The sequence below is a fragment of the Cryptomeria japonica genome, chromosome 6 (assembly GCF_030272615.1).
Source record: "Cryptomeria japonica chromosome 6, Sugi_1.0, whole genome shotgun sequence".
NCBI lineage: Eukaryota > Viridiplantae > Streptophyta > Pinopsida > Cupressales > Cupressaceae > Cryptomeria > Cryptomeria japonica.
Window position 1 is genome coordinate 512,415,541 of NC_081410.1, and position 11,293 is coordinate 512,426,833.

Below are 11,293 nucleotides of genomic sequence, written 5' to 3' on the forward strand. Positions count from 1 at the left end.
GTAAAAAGGATTCAGCTTAGATTTACCTTCTCCTTGTACAGTGGAGGGTGAGCCTTCATTCGTCAAAGTAGCAGGGGAACATGCCTTTCTAACTACTGGGTGGCAATCCATTCCATTCATCTGAGAGAGTGGCGGAGCTACCGCACCTGTATCCTTTTGATCATGGGACAATGCCTCCCTTAGCCAGCTTTTCTATTCTAGTATACTTAGGAGGTCCTAGAGAGAGACATGATATGGAGCTTTCTTCAACTGATCTACTACATCCAGTGTCGGGGGTGTGAAAACCTTAGGCTCTTTCAGTTTGTAAGGGATGCACTCCTTCCTGGGATAGGCGAAAATGTTGACTGGTGGTTCCAGGGGCCTATTCACCGGTATTGACCTTATATTGCTAGCATCCTCCCTGGTCAAACACCTTTTAGAGTGGAGGTTGTAGTCTGAATGCACCATAGGGGCTCCATCTTTTGGAGTTCCTCCATCAATAGTTAGCACTATATCATCATCCTCCATCCATGAAAAAAGCGCGTGATCACGGGCAATTTCTGCTTCTTGTTGTAATGACATTCCTTACATCTGAGTAACAAAAGCTGCATTATCCATGCCTAGGGATGTATGCATAGATTCATCTGGTATTATACTTGAGTTCCTTTGTTCTGTGACCTTTTGTTGCAAATTCCCCCTCGGGCAATTCCTTGGGGTATGAGCATTGTTGCATGGAAAACATGAAGAATTGGTATTGTCTGCCAAATTGTTCTGACCTACAGTCAATTCTCTACCACCGTTTGGGTGGATGGCCTATAATGGATTAGGGATAGGGACTATTTGGCCATTCGGCGGGGTATTTTTCATAGCCCAATAATTAGGATGTTGATAGGGAGGTCAGTTTCCTTGGAAGTTTTGCTAAAAAGGAGGCTTGGTAGGAGAGACCTAGGCCCTTTTTAGGTTGACAATTTCATTAGAGAAGGATCTCAAGAGATTTTTCATATCTTTGACCTTAGTAGCCAGAGAGGCGCTTTGGGGAGTAGCTTGAGGAGTGGGGAACAAATACATAGACTATGGAGCGGAGGTGCTCGGGGTAGCTTCCTCCATTACTTGGGTAGATATTTCGTGGAACACTGGCATTGTAGGGAGAGGTGCGAGCTTTCCAGCATCGATAAGGTTATTTTCAGCCTAAACCGCTAAGTCAAAAGCTTGTGGAAGAGTGCTACCCCCTAAGGATTGAATCATTACTGATATGTCAGAATTGAAAGCTTTTAGAAAAAATACGAAGGCCATATCTGCTGGGGGCAGGCAGACAACGGTATCCTTTGCCAGGTTCGCTGGAATCTCAAGTTGAAGTCAGTTAATGCCTTTGTAGGAGCTCTTTTGATCGTAATGAGTTGGTGCATTAGGGATGATCTATCAGCTTTGTTTGAGATTCTCTGAAAGAAGCAATCTCCCAATTGATCCCAGTCCCCTATGGTACTAGGGCCTAGAGATCTAAACCAGTCCAGAGCTTTTCCTTTGAAAGACGCTACAAGCAACCACAAAACCATGTTCTGCTCGGTGATGCCATGTATAGTACAAATAGTAGCTACATCCTACAGATGTTCTCCAGGGGTTTTATGACACTCTCTCATTAATTTGGGAATGACCTTTAGTGCGGCTGCTGGAATGGCTCCCCAAACTATGGGTGGAACTAGAGGAATGGGAGGGCTACCATTGTCCCATGCCATGAAATTTTGGAGAGGAACTTGGGCCATTGCAATGTATATGATAGTGGGGAGACCTTGTGGAGGTGAAACTAAGGCAGAATGGATGGTCACCAATGGAAGAAAAAGAAGATGAGGATTTAGGGCCGTTTGACTCCTGGTGACGGGCCTATGAATCATAAACTAGCTGGGATGTGCTTTATTTTTTTAAAATAATGGTCCCACTAGGTGTGCTAAAAAAAGAACTATTGACTCTAAATTTTTCTTTGGGGATGAATAGCCTTATGGGAAACTCAGTGTTGGGGAACCAAATTATGCAGGGAAACATTGAATGACCTCTGGGATTGAGAAGCTGGCTCTTCCTTGGGGTTTTGAGGAAAGGGAAAGGAGACAAATACTTTTTTAAAAAGAGATGCTAAAATACTTAGGCGATACGGTAGATCGTTAAGAGACAATGAACTAATAGAAACTAAGAAACATACATAACTTTTGTAAGTCCATTCGAAAATCCACAAATCTAGATCAAGAACATAATCAAAAGCTACAACCAAATTTACTTGAAAACATAAGGGAAACATTCATCATACATTCACAAGATAACAAGTATAGAAACATAGTTTAATCAGTGAAGTCTTGGATAGATATATTCCCAAATTTTATCAAAATTTTCAACAACAATAGCACAGAAAACACTATTAATAGTAGGCCAAAAGAGACATCATAAAGGCCGCAGGCACAATCTGAATAATCTTCTTATAGCAAGACCAAAATAGTTTTTAAGGATGGAAACAAAAGAAAACTCCTACTTAGCAAACTGGACTGTTCCTTTCTTTTCTATGTTCTCCAAAAAACTTCTCTCCCTTTTTCCTTCTTTTTTTCTTTTGGCGAAGAAGAACACTGCATTTAAAAAGGCCACCGCTCCTAAAAATAGCTTCCCTAAAAGCCAAAAATGGCACAACCCCCTTTGAATAGAAAAACACAGCGTGTCACTACAGAGGCCACACCCAGCAAAACAAACCCTACAACTCAACTTTACACTTGCAACGGATTGGAGGTTACCAAGAATTGAAAAGATTCTACCAGAAGAGAAAGGACTGCAGAAAAGGGGATAGCTGCAAGAAACCACTCGCATATTGCGCTAACAAGTGGGCCCGCCCAAAAGAACAGTCAACAAGCATTGCCATTTGTCACACCTATGCTGCTTCAAAAACTGGATGCCAAAGATGTAACGAGGGAGCAACGCCGGGCCACCAAGTGTCCCACGTGCTCTGCCTTGCTGGCTAAAAAAATGATCATAACCGGGCCCGCCAAGAAGAACTTACATCGGGGGAAAATAAAGGTGAACAAAAACATTATCTGCACTTTCACATATGTTTTTATCTTCAAAAATACTTTCATTTTCAGATTCATGACTAAGATATATAACTTGGTCTCCTCTTATATCATCATCACAAGATGAGTAATATGAATTCTCATAGGTATCCTCAACTGCATGACTAACATTCATTTGCTGGTTATAAGAAAATGAATAACTTGTGTCAAGATCGTTCCTATTCTGATATTGATCTTCATTTTTCATTTGTATATCTTCAAAGTGCTGAAAATCGAACTCACTGTCCTCATAATCAACAACATTTGGTGATACCATAATATCTAGTACTTCAACATCAAATAGATTAGTACCATGTAAATATTGGTAGTCATCACCATCATTGTTTTCATTATCATTGTCCCTGGGAGATGCATGATTTACTTCATCATTTGTAGCCACATCATCAACATAACTAATATACAAATCAAATGGTGCATATCCTTTGTATATATCTATCTCTATAACATCATTATCACAAAAATTCCCACTAATTATTCTATGACTACTATAAGAGACAACCGGTATTGACAACAAAGATTCTTTACTCTCATTTAACTTTGAATCACATATATCACTAAGACCATTTTGAACAGTAAAGCTTGACACATTTTGACAAAGAATGTTTTGCATAGCTTCGCATTTACCTTCACCATTGAAGACATTTTGACAAGAATCAACAAATCAAAATCTCTTTGAGATCCCAAACTTTAAATTGTTTTCAATATCCCTAGCTGTGTTAAAAGCTTCATGCAAAGTTTTGGGTTCCTTGTCTCTTAATAGGAAACTCATCTTCTTGTCAGAAGAACTTATGTAAATCTCCAACCATGCTGCATCATTAAACTTATACTTGCTGGAAATTTTATACAATGTTTGTGAAAACCTGATATTAAACGCTGGTACCAGTTCATCTTCCCTCATTTGTATGTACATGAATCCTCTTAGCATATCATAATCACTCACCTTTTCAGCAAATTAAGCTATAAAGTCATCTATTAGTTCATCCCATGAAGAAATACAATTTGCTGGCAAAAAAGAGAACCAATCACTTGCATCCTCTTTTAATGACCAGACAAATAATTTTATGCACACATCCTCTTGGCAAACTTTAAAATCTCCCATCAAGTTTGAAAATCTTTTCAAATGTAAATGTGTTGACTCTGATTTCTTCACACTGAATATTGACAAATGTTTTCTAATTTCTATGGGTATAAGATTTGGGTAACTCGGAATACCTTCAAAGTTCAGAGCAGCATAATAGTTCATTTTAAAACTTCTCTTATAACATGGTTGTGACATTTCATTAGGCATGGCTATATGTGGAAATATACTAGGCTGAAAAACTTCACTACACATTTCTACTTGCTTCCACAAATAATTGCACAACCTTGGATAGAACAACAAAAAACTCAAGCACATATCATCATTCAAATCTACTCATAACATTGCTTGACACAAAGTTTCTCCAAATTTGCATACTACAATAGAATATATATACTGGAAACTTCAACAAAATAGATATGCAAATAAATTTGTGATTCCTATTTTTCCCTCTTTACTAGCATTGTTTTATTAATGGGAAAACTATTTTACTCATTCAAACCTTTTAGAACAAATTGTTTTTATATTGAAACTTCTGAAAGTATCTGGATATTTGTAGCTATAAGACTTGTAGATATGAACATTTATTCACATTTTCAGCATGGTCTTTTTCCTTAGAGTCGCCACCTCTTGCATAGAGGACATTTTGAATAGAAAAATGTCATTCAAAACATATTTAATTCTTTATTTTTCCTTCAATCTTGCTACAACAAATTTACTCCAATCTATTGAACATAAATCTGGAAAATGCATCAGACGTATGTGTGAGCTATTATCTTTTATTGCACTTTTCTTTGCAAGCTTTTATGATGAGAGCACCATGTCTGAGCATACAACTAATTTAATTATCTACATCTTAGTATGATTCATCAAATCATCTACTAATCTTGTGAAAATATTAGAATACAAACTTCTTGCAAGTACTGGTATAGAGACTAGAGCCACCACCCAATTATGACACTAGGAAAAAATTATAAACAATTGCAAGGACTTCTTACATGTCTCTACAATATATACTTTTCAATTCTTCACAACAAACTTTCTCTGATAGCAGACAACACCATTACAACCTCAAAACATAATACTAAATCCCTCAACCATAAAAGAAATTTTAAACTCTATGCAATCTCAATGGATTGACTAACTAGATGAAATTATGTAATTTCTATTCAGCTCCCCAACAGAGTTGACATTTTTATTGTTCACCAAAATTGGTTAGCCCAAGTTCACCTGCAATTGATCTTTGAAATAGCCAATTTCAAACAATGAGGACTTCAGGACTTGGACAACATAACATAGGATCCTAATTATCCTCCTACACTTTAGGTTCTGCTAGACCTAGGGGGACACCCTTTGATGCATAAAATACAACTAGTTACAAACATATGGCAGCATCAACAATAAGTAGAGAAATATCATTCTGCAAGCTCAACAAGTTAGAAAACACTACAGATTGGCTAGATCTATACAAGAAATGGATGAATAAGATCTTGAAATGAATAGGACACAACCCCAAAAACATGAAGGGAAATATATTTATTTAAAATTATATTATTCTGAAAATATCCCCAAATTCTTCGAAGACCAATGCCTTGTTCATTGGGTATGGAGTCACACACAGAACTACAAATGCAAATCTCAGCAGAAAATATATTTTCATTATAAAATATTCATACATCAATACCTTATACCAATGCATTACTCAATTCATTCACAAAATCATCAGATCTTGGATACATATTTCATTATATATGATTGATTACAAAATTTAAACTCTTTACTGAAGAATGCCTACAAACAATCACAACAATCTCCTTGAGGAAAAATTCTAGCCTCCTTGAGGATTTAATTTGTAATATAGAAATACATATTTGGATACAATTTAGTGTGAAATCTAGTCATGCCTTACACAAGTGGAACCTGCAACTATGAAACAATCTGCAATTACTAAAATGCAACTCTATACCCTGAAAAGACCACTAGAATTTTACAAACTTCGAAAAGAAATTCGAGACTTGAAACACAAAATTGTGGAGCCTTCTCACAAAATTTTTGGAACCCTTACAAATGAAAAATAATAGAGAATATGAAGGAGAGGGAAAAGATCAGACTTCATGACATATTGCCAAGTGTCCTCTTTCCCCAACTAAAAAATATTCCTTCTTCCTTCTCATGGAACGGATCTTAGTATATCTGATATTTGTTAAAACTAACTACAAACCTAAATTCTTCATTCCGAGAGCTTTCCAACAGTATATAATACTTGCCATTTTGGGTAAAAAATATCCCTCGGGCGAATTAATCTCTCATTGCAGACCAATCATTTAAATTTTTTATTTTTTTCAATAGCCTAGACTATACATTTAAATTTGATTTATACTTGATTTTCCACCTGCGCTCCACCACGTGGTACCCTATGATTCGCTCATGAGTCCTCTGGGGTGACACCTCATCTGCCACATGTGCTTGACCGGACTGCCACTTGGTCGCCAGTCTTGCAACTTGGACCCGCTAGCTCATTAGTCGTTGATCTGCGATGGTTGACTGGCGTGCATCTTCGTCTTGCAGATTAGCGACAATCATTGGGCCTACTCAATATTTAACATACAAACCTCTCACCTATCGGGCCCACCACTTGGTTGCTGATCCATGATGGTTAACCATCGTGCAACTTCACCTTGCGGATCAATGATGACCGTTCAATCACCTGCAACCTGCTCACTAGTTAATTCATCCTTCTACTGCAAAAACCTATGTACCTCAGAATTCATGCACACGTGGGGTCCACTGGGTCGGCAGGTGCCTCTAGCTCAAAGCCTTTAAATTTAGACACTATGAATGTGTACGGGTTTATATTTAAATACAAAAGATTTCCTATGCACAGTCAATGTGGGATACATGGTTTTGTACATCCCTAACATCTGCATTTGCCTGGAAATTTCTAAGGGTTTTTCAATGCCTCCATCTCATGGCAAGGGGATTGGCAAAGGTTGTGGAATTAATTTTACACCTACTACTTTGCATTTGGTCAAAAGCTTCTAAATGTCTCCTTTGTTAACCACACACCACCTACCAATTTCATTTGCTAAATGTTTCAACTAGCCTTTTCAACAGCGCAACATTAGGACTTTGGCATTTAACGCCATTGCATTGGTTTGAAGACTTCTAAGCCTTCCAAACTCCACTCCACATAGCTTACGGTAGGGAGAAGCTAAATGCCTTACCTAGCAAATGAGTTTACTTTAAAAAAATCATTTTAACTCTCCCAAACCTCCACACAGGGGCATAGGAAAAGGCACACAAGGGAAGGCAACACCTACCAATGCATTTTCTTAACTTTCCATAAAACCTTTTCTAACTACCACATGAAGAGGAGGCCACACCTACTGATTGCATTCATTGAAAGTTTCATGAAACCTTTACCCATAGCACACCATAATAGGGATGATTTTGGCATTTCACATGCCACTGCATTTTCCTTAGGTTTAATGTCTCTTCAACCACATGTGGGATGGCTAGGTGCTTTTTCCTACCAATGGAATTTGCTTAAAGTTTAATGCTTGCTCCACATACCATGTAGGGAGGAGAGGATTTGGCTTCATGCCAATTGTATCTGCTGAAATTTTTTATAGTCTTTACAAACCCCACACGTGAAGGATGCTGGAAATACACCTTTGTTTGAAGTTTCTAATGATCTTCAGACCACATTGCATTGGATTTGGCTTAACGCCTACCAATTTCATTTCACATTGCCCCCTTTCTATAGTTGTTGTATATGTATCAAACTTGATGGACATATACCTGAAGTACTAACATCCATATATGACAAAAAATGAAATGAAATCATCTCCCACTAAACCAAGTTGCCAATTGAATTTAAGTTGGTGTTAATATGCACTACAATGAATTAAGACCATTTCGCCATGAAATCAACACTATAAGGGCATGAGCCAAATTGGACCCCAAAGTGGGTTCGACTAAAAAAAATTCATTTTTATTCAACTAACCCTTGAAATGCCTCAGGCACCTTGAACATACCTCTGGAGTTGGTTTTCACCATTATTGGATCACTAAAATTCTACTTGCAACTTTCAGGTGCTTATGTCACATTTTCGCATTTAAACCCAAAGAGACATTTGGAAAACTTGTCAAAACACCTTTCTGGACTTCACAAACTGATAGGTGTGTACTCTGATATGTTAACTTTCATCCTACAAAACCACTCCTTAAGATGAGTCCTGCGTGAAGAAATATTAATGCACAAAGATGACCAAATGGCTCTGTCAATATTTGAACCTGATAAAATCAATGTGTAGAGACCACAAAATGTCTTTACTAAAAATATGAAATTATCTCTGTGGATCCCCAAATCTGGGGCATAGATACTTTTAAGTACAAGGAAGACCGTGGAATTTTTAGTTCGAAAAAAAGGATGACTAGGTGCAAATGGTGAGCTCATGAAAATAGCCACTTTAACAGATGCAACAATGAAAGTGCAGAAAACTCAATAAAATGACTCAAGAAACTTTCTTGGAAAACTGATCAAACGGATTGGCAAGAGCTTCAAACTGGAAACATAGTTTTTCTTTCATACTAGTAGTAGCCTGAAATTCCTAACATGACACTCACTAGGGCATCTTTTACACATGTACAAAGTAGGGCCCTGACTAGCCATTGAAACAGAGACTTATGCAAACAATACAAACTACAAATGGATTGAGCTTGCCAAACCAAGCAAATGGATTCATAGTGACTTGAAATTTGTCATGTGGACTCACCTATATGCATACAATTTTGTGCACTTTGAATTTCAACATGACGATCAACTGGGCAAAAGTTATAGGCCCTCTAAGCAGGCTACGTGGTAAAATCTGAATTTGTGCATAGAACAACTTTTAGTCTACCCTCCGAAATGGGTACTTGACAAAATGATCTAAACTGAAATCTGAAAGTTGTAGAGCACTACATAGGCTAACTGAAAGGTGTACAACAAATTTCCAAAGCTTGACCTCTTGATAATCGACTGGCTCCATTTTGCATGCCCTCAAAGTAGGCCTGTCAGGCTGATTCACTAGGTAGCCATTTGAAAGTGCAGAGCAAAATTTTGAAATGGGCCTCTCAAAATACTCAAATTTTATGAGTCCCAACAAGCACAAATAACAGAGACAACATAGAAACACACCATAACACAAGTTATTTTAACGAGGAAACCCAGTGTGGGAAAAAACTCGATGGGATTTGTGACCCACAATATTTACTCACTGGCCAATGAATAAATACTACTTACAATAAGGGCCTGCACATGCAGGAAGGCCAACTGCCTGGAGCACACTGCTCAAAAGAGTCTCACTGACTACAATATGGATAATTAAATCCAATACAATGTATTGCTCAAAATAGCATCTCAAATGCCTGTTTTAGTACCGGTTTGAGCTCAGTTAGATACCTTAACCAAAACCTTCGTTGTCCACTATATCACCTCATACAATAATTACATTATGCCATTACTTCATTACATCAAAATAACCTATGAGATCTCATACATATATGATTCTATACAATATATAGAGTCGACTTACAAATAGTTAATTACATTTACAAAACAATTTACATAAACAAAACTTTATCCCATGTCAGCTTGAGTGTCGGTATACTTCATTTCGGGTGTAAACTAGATGTCGGTGAAAGTGCCTACCAGTGCGGGTGCCTACCGATGTATGTGTAGAAACCTGTTGCTGGTTGGTTGGCAATTGGTTGCCAGTTGGTTGCCATCAATGACACCATCAACTATTCTCATTAGATTATAGAATGCCAACGTAAAGGACAACTACACTAATAAGACATTGATTACCTTTGTTGTCTATAACTCTCACATACACTACTTCTTTCACTTCCAACTATCTTCCATACACCAGACACTCTCTCTCTTGATCGATGTCTCTCTCACCACTCATGTACATATATATACCAGAGGATATAATTATAGAATACTATGTTGACCAAGCCCAACACATTATCAATAAGCTCCTGTCGGCCTCTACAATACTTCTACACAATTCCTTTACATATTTTTTATTACCAATGCATATACCAAGATTACCAGAAAAAGGGCAAGGGCCATCCAGACCCAAGAGAATAGACCTATTATCTCAAGATTAAGTCCAATATCTCCAAAATGCAAACTCCACACATACCAAGCAAACCGCAATCACAAAACACAAAGAGATACTTCTGATAATCATTAAAACTCCTAACACCAAAATCAACAACAATTATTAACACCGGGATACTGAGGTCAATAAGAACTCAATGGGACCTCAAAAGGTCATCATCCAAGGTTGTCCATGTTGCATAATAAATTCTTACCAAAAACTGCACCACCTCAACTTCTCATTCATACTTAAACTGTAACACCCAAATTGCACATACATACTGACTGCATACACTCCTTGCATAACTATATCCATATGACATCTAGACTGATATTCAGAGGTGCATACAATGTCCAATATTGAACCGAATGGCTGGGTTGATATCAATGACAATATTATTCACACAAGTCTAACAATTTCTCTATTTACCTTTATTCTCCTTTGACATCAAGGACAAAGGGTACCTTTGATGAAAAAGAAAAAACAATGTGTTCAACAATAAAAAGAATTTCAAAATTGCATGCCAACCAATAATGATTCTTAACTTCTTTTCTTCTGAAATATCTACTTGTATTTATCCTTGAGATCCAAAAGGAGAACCATCCAGGAATGAACAACCAATTTGATGCCAACAGATAAAATTCTTGTAGACATCCATAATTAATTAAATTAAATATTTAATTAATTAATTTTATTGTGTTCTCTTTATACTTCTTAGCATTAATTAAAATAAATTGAATTAATCATGTCACTATAATCTAGATAATTGATTTATTCAATAAATTAATTATTCCTTATTCCTTTAAAGTTCCCTAAATAATTATTTCTTCTAAATCCCTTTTAGTTAGTTAATTCAATTTAATTAACTAAATTATGTGATTCCTACAAATCACTCTCCCTAATTCTTCATTAAGCTAATTAATTCTTATAGAATGCCCACTTGGCATTATTTTCTAATTTTTAATTCCTCCACTCATTCTCTC